This window comes from Rana temporaria, chromosome 1, assembly GCF_905171775.1.
Source record: "Rana temporaria chromosome 1, aRanTem1.1, whole genome shotgun sequence".
In the NCBI taxonomy this organism is placed as follows: Eukaryota; Metazoa; Chordata; class Amphibia; order Anura; family Ranidae; genus Rana; species Rana temporaria.
The window spans coordinates 227,241,974-227,268,708 of record NC_053489.1 but is presented as its reverse complement, the minus strand read 5'-3'; positions in this window follow the sequence as shown (position 1 = coordinate 227,268,708).

The following is a 26,735-nucleotide window of genomic DNA, read 5'->3' as shown; positions in this document are numbered from 1 at the left end:
TACACATCTCATGAGGCATTGTAACACACTGACATTCACAGACATGACTAGGCATGATGGGGATTGTAGTTCCTGAATAACTGGAGGGCCGTAGTTTGAAGACCCACGATTTAGGGGCACATGCGTGGAGCAAAGCAGAGCAGACATGTCTGCTTGAAGCTCCGCTCCCATAGTCAGGTAAAAGCTGCATAATAGTGGCGGTTTGAGTGACAGACACACTTACCTGTGCCCACAGCATTCTGGGACACAGTGGCACAGTTCCTGTTGGTCCTCGGCCAAAAATGAGGACAAAAGCTGCCAAAGATGCACAGGTCTGTGCTGCAGCTAAAATAACCCCGGTGCCAGGTTTCATTAATTACCTCACGTGGTGAAAGGCAAACACACAAATTCAAGTTTACTCAGAGGAATAGGATTTTGACCCTGAATATTTGCAGAATACATCACTGGATGAAAGGCCTTTCCCTGCTGTAATGAAACACATAGAACATATGTTTAAAATAACTTTAAAGAGCACCTCTGACCACATAACAAAAAGCCAAAAAAAAAAAAAAGAGATTAGAAAACTGAGTCATTTCAGAACCTGAAACACTGGTAGATAATAGGGATAAGCTGAACACCAATCCCCCCCCCGGATCGGTTCGCAGCAGAACATGCAAACAGGCAAAAAAATAGTTTGAACACGCGAACACCGTTAAAGTCTATGGGACACGAACATGAAAAATCAAATGTTCTGATTTTAATGGTTAATATGCAAGTTATTGTCATAAAAAGTGTTTGGGGACCTGGGTCCTGCCCCAGGGGACATGTATCAATGCAAAAATACGTTTTATTTTTCGGGAGCAGTGATTTTAATAATGCTTAAAGTGAAATAATAAAAGTGAAATATTCCTTTAAATTTCGTACCTGGGGGTGTCTATAGTATGCCTGTAAAGTATCTTTTCCCGTGCTTAGAAAAGTCCCTGCAGGAAAAAGGTCCATTACCAGGCCCTTTGGGTCTGGTATAAATATTATGGGGAACCCCGAACCAAAAAAGAAAAAATGCGTGGGGGTCCCCCCAAATTCCATACCAGGCCCTTCAGGTCTGGTATGGATATTGAGGGGAACCCTGCGCCAAATTAAAACTCCACGGCAACCTGGCAGGCCACAGGAAAAGAGGGGGAGCGAGAGAGCGCCCCCCTCCTGAACCGTACCATGCCACATGCCCTCAACATGGGGAGGATGTCCCCATGTTGATGGGGACAAGGGCCTCATCCCCACAACCCTTGCCCAGTGGTTGTGGGGGTCCGTGACTTATCAGAATCTGGAAGCCCCCTTTAACAAAGGGGACCCCAGATCCCCCCCCCCATGTGAATTGGTAATGGGGTACATTGTACCCCTACCATTTCACCCAAAAAAGTGACAAAAAAAAGGTACACACACACAGCTTGGGACAAGTCCTTTAATAAGAAAAAAATCCAGCGCTGTAATCCTTCTACGACCCGCCCGCCACGAACGATACAGCCTCCATAGGAGGCGCCCGGCCAAATAATGCGTGGCCCGTCTGACAGCTCTTGAATAACCAAGGGCGGGGCCACCCGTGACGTGGACGGGTGACCCTGCCCCGCTCTGACACAATGGGGGTTTCTGGTGGTTTCCCCATTAATTTTTCCAAATTATTTACTGGTGTTATTCATGTATTTTATATACAATGTTTCTATGCGATTGTTGGTCCATGTCTTTGTGTGTATGGGAGAGTTCTCGATATGCACGGGAACTTGGACCTTCAGTTTGATTTTGTATTTGAATCTTTACTCAGATGCTCTTCGGGGGTTAAGTTTTGTGATTGATCAGGCTGTGTACTATTGCTGTTTATCACTGCCCCTGGAACACCTGCAGTTACTGGGGTGGTCTATTTAAGATTTAGCAGTTATTTTAGTCATTGTAATGATTAAGCACAAGATGTATGTGTGAAACACATCTACGTGACCTTGTGTTGGTGTCTTTGGTGTTATCACTTTGAACAATAAAAAGCAATCAGAATTCCTGGATATGCAGCCATTTATTTTCTTACAACGATCAACAAACGATGGGTACTAAAACCCCTGCTTCAAGTATTACAGCGTAACCAAATATTGTACCAATGGGGCTTCCCCTTCTCTGCGCTTTGCCTATCAAGGCTCCAAATATTTATGTCGATCAGCGGATGATTTGCAAAACACCCTCCAAGATCTATACCTGATGGATCCTCCACAGGTTCCAGAAAGTGTACGCCGCAGACCAGCCTCGGGTTCTTCACACAAGTCATCAACTCTCTCAGGGAAGAATGATCATCAGAGTCCAAATATGTGTGGATGCTTTGGATCTCCAGATCCAGAACCTGAAGATTTAATGGACCGATGATACCCCTGGTTGGTAACCCATACCGGTTGACCCTTTCATGACCTTATTACAAACTTAACCTTATTCACAAATGTTAGAAACCATTTATATTTTTTAGTTTAGGCCTCCTGTTAGTTGCTATTGGTTAATGTGATCCTATTTATGATCACCACTTATCTAGCATCACTGGTTTACACCTTTATGAACCGTTACCTCACTCTGTACTTCAGGAAAGCAGGTATTAGGTTATTTTGTCCTTTCCATTTTTCTGCCTTACCACCTTTTTTTTAATTAACTTAGTATTTTTTTTTTTATCGTTACAAAGTATTGTGTCATAGACATCATTGATATGTTTATATCGGCCTTAGTCAGATTGATACATAACAAATATACCCTCTGGTATGTATCACTATATCTATGTTTTTTTTTTCATTTTTTAGTAATACCTTATCGGAATCATAAAATCCACGGGTCCTGCTTGAGCAAAAATGTTCTTTCTAGTATAAAATATTTATTTTACTTAAATAGTATATGGCTTTCCATATCCTCCAGGGTTGTTCACTGTGCTCCCTACTTGCTACCCTCAGTTTGCTTATTTTAATAGTGAGCCTGACAGTAGCTAATGTACCCTTGGAGGGAGATTTTCTCCCCCTCCAATGGACAGGTTATGTGGATATACATGTTTTACTTATTGGATTTTCAATTCAAGACCTTTCCTTCTTGATTCTCTAATTTTTCTCCTCTTATTATTTTCTTAACCTTCCATCCCCAAAGGTAGGTTCCTCCTGATACTGTTTTGGGCTACCTGACACTAAATCTTACAAATCTACAATTCCATGGTCCCCTTGAACATTTTATCCCTGAATGTTTAGGAATTTAATATTCCACAAACACGCACCAAAGCCTTCCGCTTCTTTGCCTCTAAGAAGGCACACATGTTATCCCTTCAAGGGACATACTTTACGGCACAATCCACCCCTAAATTTTTTAGCCCACTATATCCTCAAGTATATACAGCATCTGCCTTGACTAAGCAATGTGGAGTAATGGTAGCTTTCCATTGCTTTACCCCATTTACACTTTCAAACAAAATCAAAGACCCTGAAGGTCAATACTTAATCCTTACAGGTCATTTATTAGACTCTGCTGTTTCAATAATGTCATATTATGCTCCTAACAAAAGACCTACACCTTTCCTTTCACATCTTTTACAGGTGGTGGATTCTCATGAAATAGGCATGGTAATTATCTGCGGAGACTCAAATCAGGTCCTATTTCCCTTTCTAGACAAATCCCCAGTGCCCTCGTAGAGCAGACCAAATAAACTTTCATTTTCGCAACTCATTTCAAATTACAATATTGACTGTGAGATCAATCTGACCACACGACGACACGCACACTACTCATACCCCCACAATTCATTTTCATGAATTGATCATGCGTTCTTAACCATTGGGATGGTACCTAAAATCTTGACATCTACGATCATACCCGTCATGTTCCGCGCAGTACATCGGCATCACCCCCCTGGACTGCTTTGTTTTCCTGCTTGGACGGGTTGTCTGGATGTATCCGGCCGGGACATCGGACTTCAAGGCTCTTTTTTACTACTTAAATGTGAGTGTAATAGCATGTACTATTTCTTAAAATAAAAGTTTTAAAGGTTTTACACTATCGAGGCCCCCCTCTTCTTCTTTTTCCAACCTATGAAACATGGTCGTTTATTCCCTGGATTAATGGAACAAGGTGATGATCTCCAATAGATTGGCTCCATCCAGCTCGTGGCTTCATTATCCCTTTACCTACAGGCTACCTGGGGTCCCCTATAATCAAGGGACCGCCGGGCTCTGGTAAGCAGACATATTTGCTTTGGTGGTGGAGGATTCTAGCTATCTGGTTGTCACTCCATACTGGTGGTTCATCTGGTTATATTATTTTTGAGGACTTTCATTCGTCACTGGGGAACAGCATCTCACTTTGATCAATTTGTGATTCAACATCTCAATCACTTTATTCATGGACTTTTGTTTGAATGTTTCTGTATGTTATATGATCGTAACATGATTGTCAAGCTTTATTTGACCATATGACACACTTTTCATTTTTGGTCTCACCAATTGTTTATAATGTTTAGCGCAACTTGTTTTTTTTCCATATTTGTATCACTGTTTAATGTCACACAGTAAGGTGCAGCTTTACATTTGGTTCATTAGCCAACACTTTCCTGTTTGAGTTACGTGTTCTTTCACCATTTTATTAGCACAGTTTTTCCCCCCTTTTTTTCACAAAACGTGGAGGCCCGAGGTTCCCTAATTTCACGGCTTACTACAAGGCTGGCCAATTGGCACAGTTGTCTAAATATCATGCTACCAAAAAGATCCCTCTATGTGTTATGATAGAAGCGGTGGACTGTGATCCTTTCTCAGTATCCAACCTTCTATGGCTATGACCTGCTGATCGTAAGGCTTTATTCAACCCAATCACTAAACATTCTCTATCAATATGGGACAAACCTAAAAACGTATATGAGAAGCAAAATTATACCCCAGCTCCACTGCCAATATGGTGATCTATGAACTGTGGACCGGTGCTCTAGCCAGGACGTTCAGGCCCCAAAATGCAATGCTTGAATCAGAAAAGGGCTGGCGACTCGGATGCTCTTGAATAACAGTCCTTTAGTCCTTTAGTCCACTGAAATATTTTGTTTCGGAATTTCGTTTTCGTCCGAAATTCGTTTTTAGTTATTTTGTTTCGTTATAAGATGCATTCGTCCGAAAATCCAAATGAATTAAGGTCAAATCTGTCAATTGAAGGCATACGGTGTCTGTCGAATGTTTTAAGAAGATTCGACGGAGCAGCTAAACTGGACGATGCCGCAATCATACATTTCTAGTCGAATGTTCTGCCTACAAGCTTATTTATGAATTATTATTACTAGTCAACTAACATTCAAATTCTTCTATCGCCTATGGGCAGAGCATTTGACCGAAAAAGTATGATTGCAGCGTCGTACAGTTTAGCTGCTTGTCGAATCTTCTTAGAACTTTCGACAGACACCATAAGCCTTCAATGACAGATTCAACGTTTGCATGTTTTTCTCTGCTTCGTCGAATCTTCATTGTTCATGTCAAATTGTCTACCCCAACACTTTCTCTATAATGTTGAATGTTTCCTCTCTATGTCGAATCTTTCCTCTTTAGATAGAATAATCTTGGACTAATAGAGTTAAGGTTAGGCACATTCGACCACAGTTTCGATAGACAGCGCCTTGTCAAATCTCCTATCTATATTGAACTGTTGTAGCAACGAAAACAAAGCATTTTTTTTATGTCAGATCTTTCGGATTTCGGATTCTGTGCGTTGGTTTTCGTTTGTTAAAACAATAACGAAAATACCTGAAATTCGGCCAAAAATGCATTCGGAGGAAAATGAATGCACATGTCTACAGGCTATGCTGAAGCCTTCATCAAAGCATGCTTTGATGAAGGCTTCTTATCCGAAACGCATCAACGTAGCCTGTACCTGTGTAGCCATGTAACTAAATAAAGGACTTTTATTCAAGAGCATCCGAGTCGCCAGCCCATTTCTGATTCAAATAAAAACATAAATGGACTACAATCTAAACATAACCTACTCCTTTCATTGCTTAATCCGCAGGCGGCAACACTTGTCTATATAACATGGTCTCTGCGACATCAATAATACTCTTTCCTGAACTATTTACATCCTTTGGGCTCCCGCAATCTGAAGTTTTGCATTATTTACAAATACAATTTTTTTTATCCCTTTTATAAATACAAATGCTACACTGAACCAACTTTCTCAGTTCGAACAAACTTGTATAAATGATCCACACATCAGAGGAAAAATATCAAAGCTCTACTCCCAATTAATATCTAAACCAGATTCCGATCCGCCATCATATGTTGCTAAATGAAAGTATGACCTAGGTCGCAATCTTGAAACAGCGGAATGGTCTGAGATATGGTCTGTAACAAAGTCTTCCTCACCAAATGTAATAGCAGTTGAAGCTGCATACTTACACGCTGGTCCCTGCTAGAATCACCAAATTTGCACCTAATCACTCTCTTTTCGTTGTTGTTCTGAGCTGGGCACACATTTGCATATCTGGTGGAGTTGCCCAGTTGTGCAAGATTTTTTTTTTTTTTTTAAATGTCACGCTTGCTTCGACAATGTTTGAAAGTTCTATTACACCAGATCCATAAATGGTATTTTTAAACTTAAAGTGGATGTACAGTAAACCCACTCTCATCCTTTCAAAACTACTGCCATAGTGCTGATCTATAAGATCTCCCCTCTGTCTGTTATAAGAACTGAAAAACTGCAGATTCTGTGGGTGGATCTGTTGTCTGGAGCTCACCTCTACTTCCCACCCACCTCTATACTCCCTTTGTCAACATGCATTTTCTCCTATGTATTCCTTACACTGAATTCTCCTGTGATCAGTAACATCCAGTAAAAATCCAGAAAAGTAACCAAATGACTTCAGAAAAGGAGTGAGGGTGGGAATTAAAAAAAAATGCCTGTCTCAGGCTAGTGCATGAGATATGTAAATAACATGTCATTCACAGCAAGGGGGAAGAACGGACAAAAGTTTTCTCCCGTTTGTCCGTTTATTTCACTGAAAAAAGAAAAGAGGATTGCTCAGAGCTGGATTAACTCTTTGTGGCAAGACTGGGCACAGATGATAGGAAATCTAATACTCTACATTGTGACAGCAAAAATTAAATAAAAACATATTATTTTTGTTAATCTGAATTATATGTGATGGATCAGAACACAAAAGTCTAAGTTGGTGAAATAAAATTATAAAAATATATACATAAAACTATTTTTCATAAATATAAAATAAATAATTGGCATGTGTATATGTATTCCCTTTGTTATGAAACCCATAAAAAGCTCTGGTGCAACCAATTACCTTCAGAAGTCACATAATTAGTGAAATGATGTCCACCTGTGTGCAATCTAAGTGTCACATAATCTGTCATTACATATACACACACCTTTTTGAAAGGCCCCAGAGGCTGCAACACCTAAGCAAGAGGCACCACTAACCAAATACTGCCATGAAGACCAAGGAACTTTCAAAACAAGTAAGGGATAATATTGTTGAGAAGTACAAGTCAGGGTTAGGTTATAAAAAAATATCCAAATCTTTGATGATCTCTAGGAGCACCATCAAATCTATCATAAGCAAATGGAAAGAACATGGCACAACAGTAAACCTGCCAAGAGACAGCCACACACCAAAACTCATGACCAGGCAAGAAGGGCATTAATCAGAAAGACAGCACAGAGACATAAGGTAACCCTGGAGGAGCTGCAGCAGTCCACAGCAGAGACTGGAGTATCTGTACAAAAAGCGGTACGCTCCATAGAGTTGGGCTTTATGGCAGAGTGGCCAAAAGAAAGCTATTACTTTCAGCAAAAAACAAAATGGCACATTTTGAGTTTGCGAAAAAGCATATGGGAGACTCCAAAAATGTATGGAGGAAGGTGCTCTGGTCTGATGAGACTAACATTTAACTTTTTGGCCATCAAAGAAAACATTATGTCTGGCGCACACCCAACACATCACATCACCCAAAGAACACCATCCCCAGTGAAACATGGTGGTGGCAGCATCATGCTGTGGGGATGTTTTTCAGCAGTCAGGACTGTTAAACTGGTCAGAGTTGAGGGAAAGGTGGATGGTGCTAAATACAGGGATATTCTTGAGCAAAACCTGTACCACTCTGCGTGTGATTTAAGGCTAGGACAGAGGTTCACCTTCCAGCAGGACAATGACCCCAAACACACTGCTAAAGCAACACTTGAGTGGTATAAGGGTCAACTTGTAAATGTGTTGGAATGGCCTATTCAAAGCCCAGACCTCAATCCAATAGAAAATCTGTGGTCAGACTTAAAGATTGCTGTTCACAAGCACAAACCATCCAACTTGAAGGAGCTGGAGCAGTTTTGCAGGGAGGAATGGGCAAAAATCCCAGTGATAAGATTTGGCGAGCTGATAGAGACTTATCCAAAGCAACTTGGAGCTGTGATAGACTCAAAGGTGGCTCTACAAAGTATTGACTTTAGGGGGTGAATAGTTATGTACATTGACTTTTTTTTTATTTTGTCCTATTTGATGTTTGCTCCACAATAAAAAAAAACAACTTCAAATATGTGGGCATGTTCTGTAAATTAAATGATGCAAATCCTCAAACAATCCATGTTAATTCCAGGTTGTGAGGCAACAAAACACAAAAAATGCCAAGGGGGTGAATACTTTTGCAAGGCACTGTATATACTTAAGATTGACCCTTGAATAACTTGATAAGTCTTAATCTAACTGCTTTGACTTAAATTTAGTTATACAGATTTTTATCGTATAAGAAATGTACACCTAGTATTGTTCTAATCTGTAATATACTTAATATAAGGATATTTCTACCTCTGTTTACTACTTGTAATGTTACCTCATGGTCTATCAATAAAATATTTGAACAAAGTGAACACCATTTACTAACATCTGCAAAGTGAAGATAATAGGGTATTGCATTTTTTATGATGGGCCTGGGACGGTCGGCAGCAACCCCCCCAGGAGGATGATTGGGACATCAAAGCCCTGCACTTACCCCATCTAAAAAGCAGGTGAGCGGGCAGCGTGTCTGCCAGGCGGCAGCTTCCTTCTTTTCTCCTCCCGTGGATCATGCTGGTGTCTGCCATGCATCTTCCTCCTCATCCTCCTCCAATAGGAGTGCCTGTCCTTTCAGCCAATCGGAAAACAGGTATCAGACCCACGCTTCCTGATAGGTGGAGAGGCGATTCAGTGTAAAATAGCGAATATTCATTCGCTATTCTAACACACCTGAGTGGGCACTGAACTCAGTGCTCTGCGGGTGCTTAAAAAAAAAAAAAGCCACTTTAACCTCCCTGGCGGTATGATTCTTTCAGAAAAAACATGCTGAAAGCGGTACCATTATTTGCAAGGAAATTTGGCGTTTTATATTGTAGGTCTGTCATTTTTAGAAATAACTCACTTAAATCTGACCAAACAAGCTTCTAATAGGCATCCCGGGTATGACATTTTTTTAAAAACAAAATTATAAATTATAATATAATAAATAATTATAAATAATTATAACAAATAATAATATAATTATAATAAAAATTATTCAATAATGTAATCAAATCAAAATCACTGAAATTTGCTAAGTTGCAGAATTGTTGCTGTCATTTTTTTTTTTTTTTTATGACGAATTTCCCCACAAATCGCTATCGCACAATTCTGCAAGTGATTATAATTTATTATCGCTGTTTTTTAGCTGATCTAAAACAATTTTTGACATAAAGGGACACTTTTGGTTGCTATGGACAATCTACAGTTTGCAGGGAGAAAGAACAGTTTTTATTATATAAAATGACATGCATGACACAGGACAGACCACTAGGGACAAGGGGGGTGTGTTTTTTTTACATACAGTACTGTAATCTATAAGATTACAGTATACTATATGTATAGTGTTTGTTTACTTTTTTGAATTTGGCGCCGTTCTCCGTCCCCGTGCGTCGTAACGTCGCAGGGAACGGAGATCGGCGTCACACGGAGGCACTGTGTGAATCGAGCGAGGTCCTGCTCGCTCACACAGCGCGGTGGCATCGCTGGATCCAGGGACAAGGTAAGTAACTTTGCCTGTGGATCTAGCGAGGCAAGCCCGAGTCTGACTCGGGGTTACCGCTCGCAGCAGGAAAATCTAACCCAGAGTCAGACTCGGGAACACTGCCAGGCAGGTTAATTCATGTGCCTGGCATCTATGGCGGCGGCCATAGAAAGGGGAGGCGGTGCCATTGCGCCCTTAATGGTGAGTAGATACCTGGTTGGCTGTCACAATGGGGAACGGGGAGTTGGCGGTTGAGAGGATCCAGTGCATTCATAACATGTTACATGTTACACCCTGAATTTGGGTGTTATGTGTAACATGTTAAGAAAGGTAAGCAATTAAAAAAGATATACAAATCTAAAGCTATGGGAAGATTTGTTTGTTTTTTTGAAGGTGATCATAGACAAGAGATGATAATTGCCCACTACAGTCAAATGTAATCCTGCTTGTGTGCATTAGACAAAAAAACAGATAGGATGTGCTGTCTATTTTAATGTTTGCCATTGATTTCTCTTGTCTGATAAGCCAGCTATGCAGTAGTTTAAGCATGTTTCCCTTTTCATCTCCTTCCTTTTCCATATGCATACATATAGACAAGATTGTATTATGCCTAGAAGTTTAGCTTCATTTAAATGCATATGGCCACTTTTTCCTTGATGCTGTTTGAATTTTTACCATGTGGCCATCAATACCAGGAATAACACTGATGGAACGTACTAGAGACAAGCAAATAATCAATATTTTTTTTACTTTTTTTCTCCTTTGTTATTTACTTTAAACACTAAGCAATGCCTGCCTACAGCACAAATCTTTGACTCAAAAAAGTAAATTTACTGACCAGGGATTTACCAAGAAAAGCGATAAGGGGAAATTTCAAAACACCTTTAAACCTTATTTCAAATCTCTCAGCAGCCCAAGGGACTTTTTGTGAAATTTATGGCTTTCCTTTTGACGTCAATGGATGTACCTGTAGCATCTAAGTGATTTCAGACAAATTGCTTCTTTATCTCCTTTCATCTGAAGCTACCCATTGGAAAGTGCAGATTGTTATGAAATGTATGCCCTTTTCTGAATGCATATGTTGCTGTGTTGTTTGCAATACAAAAATAATAGCACTTTGAGTATGGTACATATACAGAATCTATTAGCCAGATTCAGTAAGATTTACGACGGCGTAACAGTAGATACGCCGTCGTAAGTCCGAATCCGTGCCGTCGTATCTTTAAGCGTATTCTCAAACTGAGATACGCTTAACTGTTGCTAAGATACGACCGGCGTAAGTCTCCTACGCTGTATCTTAGCTGCATATTTACGCTGGCCGCTAGGGGCGTGTACGTGGATTTACGCCTAGAATGTGCAAATGAGCAAGATACGCCTATTCACAAACGTATTTGCGCCCGATACGCTGTTTACGTAAGGCGTTTTTCAGGCGTTAAAATAAACCACCAAAAAAGATGGCGCAGCCCATGCAAGGTATGGACGTTGGAAGTGCCGTCAAATTTTACATCGTTTGCGTAAGCGTACGTGAATGGGGCTAGGCGTAGGTTACGTTCACGTCGAAAGCAATGAGTATTTGCAACGTAATTCTGAGCATGCGCCGTACAAACGGCCCTCATTTACATGGGGTCACGTGTAATTTACATGGAGCACGCCCCCTACCTGCCTATTTTTAATTAGGCGGGGTTAAGCCGGGCCATTTGCGCTACGCCGACGTAACTTAGAAGGCAAGTGCTTTGTGAATACAGTACTTGCCTCACTATGTTACGTTGGCGTAGTGCAAATGGGATGCGCTACGCCAGCATAAAGATACCTGAATCTGGCTATATATATATATATATATATATATCTCTATCTATCTGTCTATGTATTAAGGATCAAAATTATTTAAAACAATCTCAATGATACGATAAAGGGGACAGGAAAAGGGATTTTTTTAAACCATGTTAAAAATATAGAGATTTGATATTAAATTATAGTGGCAACCAACATCTGACATTCCTGTTTTAGTCTTTTATAAGTTACTCTTAACTTGATTATATGTCAAAGGAGGGATACAAAATGTGATGAAAATAGATTGGAAAACATTACCTTTGCTACTAAGATTTCTAAGATAAAAAAAGAAAAAGAAAAAAAAAAAGGATATTAGGGAGCATAGGTGAGGTCACACAAGGACAAATCAGTTACAATGCTTTGATTCAAACTGCCTACTTGCATATGGTTATGGAAAAACCACCTTTTGATTTACTGTTGGAGCAATGGATACTATTTAGCTTTCTCCCCAATGTTGGACCATAAGGATGCAATAGAACAGAAAGATCTGGGTGCCTTTTGAGCTTGGTCTAGTCACTTTTGGTGCATATTTACTAGAAGTCAATGTGACAATAATGAGGCTTGAATGATGAAAAAGGACTCCGCGCTATGGTAAAAAATGTGCGATATGCGCTTCCTGACGACGTCATCACAAGTGAGACACAAGTGAGACACATTCTCCATGACATTTCTGGCTCTAATCACGCTTGTTACTTCAGTGCCAAGGCTTGGGCACTTTTAAAAGTAAGCGGCCACTCGGCCTGTGTTTTTATTACATTTTTTATTAAATTGCGGAATTACACTATGGTCCGTTTTTCTTCATTTCTTTCCTAAAAAATACCTGTGCGGAGTCCACCCCTTAGCTTGTCCCTCTAGATATCAGTACAGACCTTGAGCAATAAACTGTACTAAAGCCCCACTTGACCTTCCTTAAAAAAGAGGTCATGGTGGTCTGGTAAGTAGGCACTTACCTCCATTTCCCAATGGGTGTCGCTCACAGTTGCAGTGGTGACAGTGTTAAACATCAAGAAATTCAACTCAATGAATGGACTTACAATTGTTCACGGCTGATTGATTATTGTTACACACTAGACTTGTTTTTGTACCTTTTGTCAATTCAATACTGGGTTGTAAGTATGAAGCACATGCACTTTATTCAAGGTTAAAACACTGCGTTATTGTATGGTTTATGTATTATTCACCTATATTGCTTTCACAGTATTATATTTAATATTTATGATTACTAGTCAATTTTTTATAGAGTAATTGCACTTTAGCCCTTTCTTCATTAGCGCCCCCTTATCACCATACACCCCCCACAAAAATGAGGCTTGACAAACCCCATAACTACATTTTTTTATATTTTTTCTATAAATATCGTCTTGCACTATCTTTCTTTTCATGAAAATTATATTTTACAATCATTAATATTAATCTCTAAATGTTTTAATCAGGATTTACAGATCACACTCTTCTGGCTCTTAGATTGTTGTCCTATGGGCTGGAAAAATCTTTGTGCAGGGTGAGTCTGAGAGTGCGATACATTACATTCTGGAGGCATCAGAAACTACTGCGGTCACCTTAGATACGGTATATCATAAGTTGGAACATGGTACAGGCATTTCTTGATGCAGACTGGTGGCAGTTGGATTAAATGATATAACAGATTATTACAATTTAAACTTCTCTATCACCCTATCTTGGTGAGATGTTTATGGCTACAGTATCTACTGCCGCCTTCCCACCAGAGATGCTGAAAGCATATGTTGTCACCATTCCCAAACGGGCAAAGGATCCTAGCACTCCTGCAAATTTTAGGCCTATCTCATTACTCAACGCAGATATTAAGATATATGTCAAACTGATTGGAGGCTGCTCAGTATAAAGGAGCAAGGACTCCGATCTAGGGGTAACACACTCTGCCCAAAAAGCTGCAAGTGCAGAGGAACAAGGAACTCCAATAGTGTGATATTGTATATAAAAAGCCTTTATTGCTTTTAAAAAGGACAAGCAGTGACAACCGCATGATAAGTAAAAACAGCCGGGAATCTTAAAAACAGCAACAAACACCCGTGTACCAAGGTCACGTGGGGCGGATATCTTGCCTGGCCTGATTACATTGGGATTCATTAAAGGGAGACAGGCTACTGGCACCGAATCCCACTGAATGCCTTCTCTGCTCTTGTCTTTAGATGCAGAGTAGGCATTTAATAGACTTAATTGGGAGTATATGTTCCGGGTGCTAGAGAAATTTGGGTTCCAAGGACTAATCCTCTTGGCCATCTCAGCCCTTTACTCCTGCATCCTCTGCCCAAGTTTAATCATTCAACTATGGTATAGAACCTTTGATATCACAAATGACACCCGCCAGGGTTGGCTGTTGTCCCCCTCCATATTTAACCTGTTAATAAAACCACTGGCTGAATCAATTTGTTCCCACCCCCAAATTATAGGTTTTTAAATAGGGCATATCTGCCAAAAGATTAATCTATTTGCAGACAACACAGACACAATGACGGCGCAAAAGGGAAATCAGAAACACAATACAAAAAAAAAATAATAATAAATAAAATAAAAAATGAATAATAAATAGATAATGAATGAAAAAATAAAAAATAAAAATGTGTAACCAGTACACAATGAAAGACGGGGGAAACAGGATGGTAATAGTGATAAGTATAAAATGGGTAGGTAATAATACTAATGATAATGGTAATGAGAGTCCCAATGTATAAAATGGAATAAAGTCCGTATTTGTAAAAGAGTTCAGAATGACATATGCACCATTGTCAGCACTTAAAGAGTGAAGCAGGTCTCTGGAATGGCAAGAAATAAATAAAAAATGTGCCTACTAAGGGCAGTATGTCAGGCAGTGGTAAATGTGTTCATAAAAACAGCCAAATGGCTACTTACTATACAGTAGTACAAATGCGCGCATAGAAAAGGGAGTCACTGTGAACCATCAACCGATACTGCGTGTGATGGTGTTGTATCTTCTCCGGTATGGATGTATTACGTGCCGACCTGGAGAGGAGCGAGATGGAGCTCAATAGACACCGCACAGCCGAAAGTAGCTATTCAACGGCGTGCGTTCCAGCCTGGAGCGCACACAGCTCTCGGCGACAGGAAGTGGCATCGGACTGGGCTCAGGATGATGACGCGTTTCAATTCTTCCACATTTTCATCAGATCTAATAGGAGGAGGAGGCTGTCAAGCATATAAAAGAATGACAGCCTCCTCCTCCTATTAGATCTGATGAAAATGCAGAAGCATTGAAACGCGTCATCATCCTGAGCCCAGTCCGACGTTACTTCCTGTCGCAGAGAGCCGCGTGTGCTTCAGGCTAGAACGCACGCCGTTGAATAGCTACTTCCAGCTGTGCGGTGTCTATTGAGCTCCATCTCGCTCCTCTCCAGGTCGGCACGTAATACATCCATACCAGAGAAGATACAACACCATCACACCATCACACGGAGTATCAGTTGACGGTTCACAGTGACTCCATTTCCCTTTTCTATGAGCGCATTCGTACTACTGTATAGTGCAAATACTACTACTGTATTCTGCATTTTTTACTTCTTATTTGCAGACAACATCTTCCTTTTATCATGAACTCGTCTACCCCTCTGCCCCATGCCCACTGACTTCTATCCCATTTTAGTGGTATCTCCTATTATAAAGTGAAGTCCCTAATTCTGGACCTCAGTATCCCAGCATTGGTCAAGCAGCTTCTACTGCAATAATTTCCTTACTCTTGAAACTCTCAGGGGGGGTGTCCCTTACCTAGGCATCACCCTCACACCAAAAACAGCCCAACTAGCAGATTCTAACTTTAATGCTCTTAGTAAAAAGTGTCTCAGGAGCGCACTTATATAGCTAAATTTGAGTTATCCTGGACGACTGACTTCCTTTAAAGGGTCACTAAAGGAAAAAAAATGTTTTGCTGAAATTACTGTTTACAGGGTATAGAGACATAAAAGTTAACTGATTCCTTTTAAAAATGATTACAAATAGATAAAAAATCAATCATATAATGTGCCTGTAGGTTAGTTTCACTTTTAAACTGTTTTCATGTTCCTGTGAACTAGAGAGACACACAGAACAAAAACAAACAAATCCAGGGCAGTGTTTTGTTTTTAAAATGAATCTGATTGGTTCTGTTAAGTTTTAGACACACAGTAATGACAGCTTAGACCTACAGTGAAAAGCTCCCAGTACGATGATTATAAGGAAAAAGTCAACCAGGAAGTGTGGAGATCAGAGCAGAATTACAGCCACTTCAAAGCAAAAACGAACAATAAGGACATGAAACCAGTACTGCAGTAAGGTAAAGGAAGCTATTTAGCTAAAAAAAAAAAATCCTTTAGTGATCCTTTAAGATACTCATTCTCTCCCAAAACCTTTATCTTTATGGAACACTGCCGATCCCTATTAAATCTAAACATTTCCAAACCTTTAACTACTTACGCAATTCATATGGCAAAAGAAAAGGGCTAGAAGTTCACACTTGCTACTCCTCAAACACAGACAGAGCATGGGTTATGTGGACCTCACGGATTACTGCCTTACAGCCCACTTAGAACAACTTAAAGTGGAGGTTCACCCGCACATGACACTATTTCCCCCTAGATAGATGCTCGTTTTGTCTAGGGGAATCGGCTAGTTGTTTTAAAATATGATCCGTACTTACCGTTTACGAGATGCATCTTCTCCGCCGATTCCGGGTATGGGCTGCGGGACTGGGCGTTCCTATTTTGATTGACAGTCTTCCGAGAGGCTTCCAACGGTCGCATCCATCGCGTCACGATTTTCCGAAAGAAGCCGAACATCGGTGCGCAGGCGCAGTATAGAGCCGCACCGACGTTCGGCTTCTTTCGGGCTACTAGTGACGCGATGGATGCGACCGTCGGAAGCCTCTCGGAAGACTGTCAATCAAGAAGGAACGCCCGCTCCCGAAGACCCATACGCGGAAGCGACGGAGAAGATGCATCTCGAAAACGGTAAGTACGGATCATATTTTAAAACAACTAGCCGATTCCCCTAGACAAAACGAGCATCCATCTAAGGGGAAAAGATTAAAAAATATATAATTGGGTGAACTCCCGCTTTAAGAAGTGGTTTCAACCTCCCTCTACTTTGGTCAGATATAGAATGAAATGTAATCCTCGCTCACAACTTCCATATTCTGTTAATGGATAATCTGAAGCACCCCTATAAACTGGTCAACCATTCTAGCCCAATCTAGGTGTCCCTCCAAGCATGTAGCACTCTCCACTCTTCCTCTAGTTCACACATTTTTACACCAAGTTACCAATTCCCCTAATGGCCCTTTCACCCCTTATTCTGAATATCTCTCTCAAATGTTAGACTGATTAGGGCATTTCTGCACTAGATGACATTTGACGTGCTGGCTCACACAAAAGCATGGAGACATTGAGGGAGGATTTTGGGCTGAAGCTTACTGATTACTATATCTAGTTACAAATAGCACACCTTCTGTCCACCTCTATATCCTATGCATTGTGTACGGTACAACATTGAGAGTAGGCACAACAAATTTCTCTCTGGTGGCATCCAACTCCCTGCCATCTAGCCCAAATCTCCCCCTCTCACTCATCTCTCTGCTGGCAAACATGTGGCCAAATGGGGAATCTAACGTACATCCTATGGTCCTGCATGAGTATAGTTAGCTTCTACCGTAAAATATAACTAATGATTCCTGAGGTAACGGAGCGTCTTACTGTCACCTAACCCTGCTCTGGCTATCCTGAGTCTGATATCAAGAAAGTACCTAGTCCATTTTGTACAGTTGTTAAGCACATATTACTTGCTGCCAGGCTAATGATAACCAGACAGAACATATAAATTGTAGCGCCAAACAATACACCAAGTGATATAAAACACTGTGTTCAGTAATAAATGGAAATTATAATAATGTTAATGGACATATATCGGTAAAAATATATGAAGAAAAAGTCTCTAATGTGAAATAAATTGAAAAAGTGGCAGTCCAATGAAAGCAAAAGTGCTAATGTTCCCACAATCCGAATGTGACACACGATGTGAAAAAGGCTGCTACCAAATAGAGAGAGGCTTACCGGAAGTATTGAACCCTGAATAACATATGTTCAAAAGGGTCAACCAAGCTTGATATAAATGCTGTAAGACCAAATCCTCAGCTGCAGTGATCATACAACATCCAACACCTCAATCCGCTATGCCCAGGGTAGATAGGTATATGGGTGCTTATGGGCAATGACCCACCGGAGGTCAAACAACAGAACCGAATGGTATTCGGAATGGTATTCGGTATACGGAAAGGAAAAAGGAAAAGCACATAGCGTAATATTGTAGATAAAGGGTTATTTAATGTAGGTAAGAACACTTACATTAAAAGATAAAAAAAAGCGCTGATCAAATATAAACGGCAACAGTGGAATTCCCCAATGCGTTTCGCAAGATGGTGCATCGTCTTACCACGACTGCCACTTTTTCAATTTATTTCACATTAGAGACTTTTTCTTCATATTTTTTTACCGGTATATATCCATTATTATTATTATCATTTCCATTTATTATTGAACACAGCGTTTTATATCACTTGGTGTATTGTTTTATCGCTACACTTTATATGTTCTGTTTGTTATTCTCCAATTGTCTATTGGTTTTGTAGCTGCTTACCATCTCAGATAGCGTGGAATTTTTTTGCAATCCATCAGAAGCTATTCTATTAGTTAATCTGCATTTTTCATATGACCGTACATTTGCACCGTGGAAAGGGAATGTGACTGCCTTTGATAGAGTTTGGAAACCTTGGTCTACTTGAATTAATAGATAATGATCATTGTACCTGTGCCTGATGCTTTGTTTGCTTGTTTTCCTATGTTTTTTATTGACTTCTACTGAGTACTTATGCAGCGGCTTGACATTACCTAACATGTTACTGTAGTTGCTTCATATTAGTTATCTCTGTTACTCCATCTGTCTCCTTTCTAACAGCTGTAGGCAGTCTTCCTTATTTTTGCATTAAAAATTCAATAAACATGATTGAGAGGAAAGGGAATATGCTCTAAGGATCATAATGTAAGGGAGTTTTGGGGACTCTGATGTAAGGGGGCTTTAGGCACCCTGATGTAAGGTTACTTTAGGGACACTGATGTAAGGGGGCTCTAGGGACCCTGCACAGGCTGTATTTGCAGTCTTTATTCTTTTTTTGGGGGGTGGGGTATAAGTAGCTGGTTCTGCCTAGGGTGCACTTCCAGTGTAATTCCACTTCACCTTCTAAAGCTAACCTAGGCTTTAGATACAGTAGGTCACATAGGCTTAAAATCCACAAAGCTCAATAACCAGATAAGTTGAAAGATAATTCCAGTGCATGTTTCATACTCAGAAGAAAATGAACAATATTGCACATGGCAGAAGAACTAAATTTTATGAAAAAAAAAAGGAAAAATAAAATACTCACACATGGGCCCGGATTCACAGACAGCGGCGCACATTTATGCCACCGTAGCATATCTCCTGTACGCTACGCCGACGCAGCGCAGAGAGGCAAGCACGGAATTCACAAAGCCAGTGCTCCCAAAACTGCGCTGGGTTTCTCAGGCGTAAGCCGTCGTAGGTGGAAGTGGGCGTGAGCCATGCAAATCAGGCGTGACCCCATGCAAATGATGGGCCAAGCGCCAGAAAAGTACTTAAAACAAACTGAGCATGCGCTGGGCCATAGACGCATCCCCATGCGCATGCTCACAACCACGTCGGAACAAATGCTTATGCTACGCCGGATCACTGTGTACGCCGTTAGCGTAACCTACGCCCAGCCAGACCCACGTCCAACGTAAATTACGCCGGCTTGGGTTCCCTGGTGCAGCCCTTTGCATGGATGCTGCTGAGTTACACCTCCTTTATGGGGCATAACTTTACGCCAGACGTATGACTTTACGCGCACTGCGTCGGGCGCACGTACGTTCGTGAATCGCCGTATCTCCCTCATTTGCATATTTGAATAGAAAATCAACGGGAGCGCCAAATGCGTCCAGCGTAAATATGCGCCCACTTTACGCCGGCGTAGGCAAGTTAGGTTGGTGGGATGAAGCCTGTTTTTAGGTGTATCTTAGTTTGTGGGCCCGGCGCATGGAGATATGTCGGCGCAAGTGCTTTGTGAATCCGGGCCATAGTCTTTACACACACAATATGCATCAATATAATCATCAATCGTTCCAACAGTTCCCGGATGTTGTGTTATTGGGCTCTGTTTATGCAACAGAGCCTAATAACTTGGTAGGCGTGTACAAGGGATGTTTTGATTAAAAAGGGCATTAAAATAATATATATAAAAAAAAAAGGACATTGAAATTGTTATAATACAAAATGCCTCAGCAAACTAAATGCCATTTAGGGTTTACACCTACTAAAAGTACTTTCATTACTCTGCTTTACAACTGTTGAAATACAATGTCAAACCATTCACATATGTAATTACATATTGCACATTTTACATATAAACAAAGCTTTGAATACATTAACACATATTGAGGATCAAACTGTTATTTATTTCCCATGTATGTTTGAAAAAACATTGTATACTGTACTTTCTCTTTAATAAGGGAGTATGTGTTAATAGAATAAAGGGTAAGATACGTATAGTTTTGACTTCAAGGCGAGATATATTTAACTTTAAGTAAAAACAATGAGGAGCTATCTTGGTATATGCACGCTTCTAATTCTATATGGAGTGAAAACATTTAGCAGAAGTTCATTGTAGTAGTATATGTTGTAATATATGGATATGTATGTGTATATTGTATGTATATATATATATATATATATATATATATATATATATGTATATATATATATATATATGTATATATGTGTATATATATATATATATATATATATCTATATTGTATGAGTCTAACATATACAGGCCGGATTTCAAACCTGTGATTCAAAGAGACAGGAAGAGTCTCAAACCACTACTGAATCAGTTGAATTAGATTAAATGATAAGTCTAGTTTACACATCAGGCATGTGATTGCAAGTTGCAAGTCAAAAGAGGTTTGTCTATTGTCAAAAAAGGCAGAGACAGGATGGAGCCGTTTTTACATATCGAACCATTATTCAGATCACATACAATCTAATTACTTATTAGAGGGGGGCTTATTAGTATGCAAGGATGCATACTAATTAGTGACTTCGGCTGAAGTCACATCCTGTCTTTTAAGAGTGGCAGGTAAATATGTCCTGCTGTCTTTCAATTAAGAGACAACCAATCAAATTGCTCAGCTATTCAAAAGAAACAATATATAATGTTGGGAATTTCTGGCTACCAGTTAGAGAATATACCCCCACGTATTCTCTGCATGAACATGTGAAGGCATAGATCTAGAAGGGATCAGAACATGTATTCTCTAAGATGAAACTTTGACACTACATTACTCTGTTGGATTCTTGTATCGTCTGTGGACTTTGTATGTTATTGGAAGATCCATTAAATGCGTTCTCTGGAGAACCTGGTGTGAGTTGCTGCGGAACAACCTAATTTACTCTCTGACTTCAGTACATTGGATCTTATGGTTCTGTGTTGGACACTATACCAGATTACTACATTCATGTGTTAATTATAGCTGTTCACAGCTTCATTTTCCCATATGTACACATATATTGTAGTAGTGAGATGGCAACTTCTAGAGAAAAAAGTTACATGCAAACTAGCTGCTTGCCGTAGCTTCATTATTATCATTGCCATCAGACTTAAAGTGGAACTCCAGGAAATCAGCTAAATATATTGTTGAAATACACATGTTCATTGTTCAACCTGACAAAAGATTTGTAGTTGGAGGTAGAGGAGTTACTTAGCAAACTCCTCAAAAAGGAGATAGGAATGTCACTTGTCTGGTTGTATGTGTGTGTATGCAAATCAAAAGATTGGCTATACATCATAGGAAAACATATGGGGGCAGATCCTCAAAGAAATTACGCCGGCGTATCTCTTGATACGCCGCGTAATTTCAAATTTTGCGCGTCGTATCTTTGTTTTGGTATCCACAAAACAAGATACGACGGCATCTGGGTTAGATCCGACAGGCCTTAGTACGCCGTCGGATCTTAGATGCAATTTTTTGGCGGCCGCTAGGTGGCGTTTCCGTCGTATTCCGCGTCGAGTATGCAAATTAGCTATTTCCGACGATCCACGAACACACAAGCGGCCGTCGCATTTTTTAACGTTGTTTCCGTTCGGCTTTTTCCGGCGTATAGTTAAAGCTGCTATATGGTGGCGTACTCAATGTTAAGTATGGCCGTCGTTCCCGCGTATAATTTTGAAAATTTAACGTCGTTTGCGTAAGTCTTCCGTGAATGGGGCTGGACGCCATTTACGTTCACGTCGAAAACAATGACGTCCTTGCGACGTCATTTGGAGCAATGCACCCTGGGAGTTTTTACAGACGGCGCATGCGCAGTTCGTTCGGCGCGGGGAGGCGCTTCATTTAAATGAAACACTCCCCCTACCCGCCAAATTTGAATTCCGCGCCCTTACGCCGCGAGAGATACACTACGCCGCCGTAACTTACGGCGCAAATTCGTTGAGGATTCAAACCAAATCAAAGTAAGTTACGGCGGCGTAGCGTATCTTACATGCGCTGCACCCGGTGCAGATGTATGTGGATCTGCCCTATGGTATTCAGCTGATTGCCTGGTGTTCTGCATCAGGCTGGTCATACACACTGGGGGAGATCTACTAAAACTGGAGCACATATAATTTGGTGCAGCTGTGCATAGTAACCAATCAGCTTCTAACTTCAGCTCTTTGCAAATAAAACCTGGAAGCTGGTTGGTTAATATGCACAGCTGCACCAGATTCTGTGTGTATCAGTTTTACCCCTTCACAACATTTAACAACACCTATGAAGTCTAAGGGCCTATCTAAACATTTCATTCAAATTATGTCTACTGTGGTCAGGTGGGCCCTTATAATACACAGATATTGGTAAGCTTTGCTATCGATTTCATTGTGGCTAGCATAATTCAATAAAACATTTAAAAGTGTGTAGATCAGGAGTAGGAAACCTTTTGAGCTTATGAGTTGGATTACAATAAATAGTTTGCATATGATAAAAAGCTATAATTTTACATGAGGGTGAAGCTGAATAAAAACCTGTTACAGACTCAAATTCTAAATTTTGATACTAGCATAGCTGGCTGTGCACAACTTATTTATATGTCAGTAATGGGAAATTATTTATACAGTATATCATTGTGCTTTTTTTATTATTATTATTATTATTATTATTATTATTATTATTAACATTATTTTAGAGACATGAGCCACTGTTATATTTTACCATATTATTAAATTATAGAGTTTTATCATATGTAAATAATTTATTGTAAGTCAGTCTTAATATCCTTTATACATTTACTATTGTAGATGTTTTTATTATAAATGTTAAACTATATATTTGATATTGTGATTTTTTGATAACAGTTAATCATTGTTTTCTGATAACTTTGTAACATTACTGTTTTTTTACCAATAATTCTAACATCAAGGTTCACAGTGATTCAAATTTTTAATCAGAATCAGAATTTTTTTTTATCCCAAAGGAAAATTATTAGGATACAGTTACATTCAACGAAGACAACACATGATTACAGTAACGAACGGAACAAGACACAATAACACAATAAAATTACCAATACAGCAATTAGTATCAAATACATTTAAATTACAACTATACTCTAATAAACCATCCATACTATTAAAATACAACATAGAATAAATAGCATAGAAAAATAACAGAAAATCAAAGAACCAAAATGCATATAGTATACCACTTTCTCTAGCAATACCCAAAATCATTATTAACCCAATACCAACATTCTATGAAAACTACATACACATCCTGGTCATAAACCAGATTAAATCCTCACATCCAGCACTCACAGAGAAGAATTATATAATTTGATGGCCACAGGCAAAAATTATTTTCTGTGTATTGTGCATTGTGGTTTTTAACAATCTGTCACTGATGGGATTCTGCAGACTGACCAGTTTATTGTGGTGGGAGGAGTTGTCCAAGATTGAACATACCTTGAACAACATTCTCCTCTGAAGATAGCAAGACTCTATCTGGTAACTGAAATGAGTGGTAAGAACAGTAAAAAGAAAGGGAGAGAGAACTGTCTCCTGTGGAGCCCCAAAATTGCTAATCACCCTATCCGACATACAGCCTTGCAAATACACATACTGTGGACTTTCTGATACGTAGTCTACAATCCATGACACAAGGGAAATATCAACCTGTATTGCTGCTAGCCTCTCGCCAAAGAGATCTGGCCTGATAGTATCAAATGTACTGGAGATGTAAAAAAAACATGACCCTCTCAGTGTTCGCTGGCTTATCCAGGTGTTCATACATGTGATTTAGCATTAAGATTAATGTTTGCTGGTAGGCAAACTGCAAAGGGTCTAAATATTTACTGACCATAACTGATGTAAAACAAGTCTCCCTAAGGTCTATAATGTGGAAGGTCAAAGCCACTGGTCTGTAATCCTTGGAGCCACAAGGATACGGTATCTTTAGCACAAAAATAAGGCAGGATGTCTTCCACAACTCAGTGACCTTTCATAAACTCAGGCTCAGGTTAAAGACCCGTTAAAGGGGGGGCGTGGCCAAGAGCGGCATGTGAGCAGACGTGCCTCACAGAGCTCCCTACCAGCATCCTGAAAACGATCCTTCTCCCGGCCGAACTACACCCCAGAACGGACCCCGGAACATACTACAAGGTACCTAATCACCTCGGGAACGATCCGGTGCCTCGTACGACAGCTGTACCGGCATGATGACCCGAAAACAGCTGAAGGGGGACGAGATGCTGGATGTCCAAAATGGCGCCGCAGCGGCCTCGAGGAGACAGGAAAGACCAGGGTAAGCAGCCGCCCAAGACTCCCAGAGCACAGGGGAGGGAAGCCCCTAAATATATGCTCTACTATGCGCAAAAGATGAAGAGGAGATGGATGCTACGCCGGCCATATTCCAAACGCTGCAGGCAGGGGTGTCCTCCATGCAGGCCTCACATCAGGCCTCGGCCCAGCTCCCCCTGGAGTTGCCTGAGGAAGAAGGGGGGGAGGACGTGGAGCAACCCACTCTGGCAGAGATCCTCAAGGCAGTTAATAAGTGCACTGCCTCAGTTCAAACCCTACAGGTACACTTTGGGGGCCTGAAGGAGGAGGTGGGACTGATACGCCATGATATCCAGAAAATTAGGGAGCGCACCACTGCGGTGGAGGGCCGCGTCAGTGAAGTGGAGGATAGAATGGCTCCCATGATTAGAGAACTACAAGTAGCAGCCAGGATGGCGTCGGCCAATGACATGAGGAACGAAGATATCGAGAATCACCTGAGGAGAAGTAACATTCGTATAGTGGGGCTGCCAGATAAGACGGAGGGTAGGGACCCCACTGCATTTGTGGAACATTGTCTGCAAGAGGTATTCGGCGAAGAGGCTTTTACGCCTTTCTTTTTAGTTGAGAGGGCGCACAGGGTTCCACCTAGGCCCTTACCTCCGGGCAGCCCGCCCCGCACCATGCTGGCTAAACTCCTCAACTACAAAGATAAGGAAATAATCCTGCGCCTTGCCAGAGAAAAGCGCAATATACAATTTAATGGGGCCAGAGTCTCTTTTTACCCCGACTTCTCGGCGGAAGTACAGAGGCGCAGGGCCAAGTTTGGGGAGGTGAAGAAAAGGCTGTACCGCCTGCGCGCCAAGTATGCCATGTTGTATCCTGCTAAACTCAGAATTATTGCTGGAGGCAGAGCTCAGTTCTTTGAGTCGGCGGCGGAGGCCTCTGGATGGCTGGATGCCAACGAACACCTGGTGAGACAAGCGGATGGCCCAGCGGCAGATGCGGATTGAGCTCCGAGCACGATGAGTCCCAAGATGTTTACAGAGGAACAGATGGCTTGCATTCGTCACTATTCCGGCTTCTTTCCCCGATGGGGGTAACCTTCTCATCCTTTTTGTTTTGTTTCCTCTCTTTTTTTTTTTTTTGCTCCTAGGAGCCATGTTTATTCATGAACAAGGTCATGCGACCGGGAGAACAATATTTCTATTCACACAGGTGTTGAGCATGTGTATTTCTCATGCGACCAGACTTGCAGCTGGAGTACCCAGAGAGGTACATGGCCTGGACGGTTGAATGCCTGTTGCATCGAAGGCCTACGTGGGTTCTTGTTTACACCCAGAAGTTTTTCAGATTTGAGTTTTATTTCTATTTGTTTTTGTTGTTTTTTTCGCTTCTGCATTCCAGAGAATCTCTAACCAGAGGTCACCAGGCAACACCTACGAATTTTCCTCCTTACTTTGAGACTGGGTCCCTGATGATTGGCCCTGCTATTGGTGCTGGATGCCGCCAGTCCCACCTACCGGTACTGTATCACGCTTCACAGAACCCTTTTTTCCTTTTTTTTTTCTTTATTTCCCCCTGCTACTTTTTACACTGGGATATGCTGACTGTTTCCACAATTTTTGCTGGGCCGTTTGTGATTTGTACTGTAGCTTGCAGGAATGAAGGGATAGGGAGGCGGATCTATGCTGGGAAACTGGGGCTATGTATAATAACGTGTGATGAATATGTGTATTGGTATGATGGATACGGGGGTCCATCACAGGCCGAGTTCGGCAGGTGGGCACCCTTATCCAACCTATTGCAGGGGGGCCTTTGCTCCCCAGATGTTCCATGATGGCATGTACTGCGTTGGTCTCGTGGAATGTCAGGGGATTGAGTGAACCACTCAAGCGCACCATGGTATCCACTGCACTTAGAAAGCACCTGCCGGCGGTGTGTGTTCTCCAGGAGACCCACCTGACCCCAGAGACAGTATCATGGATGGGATT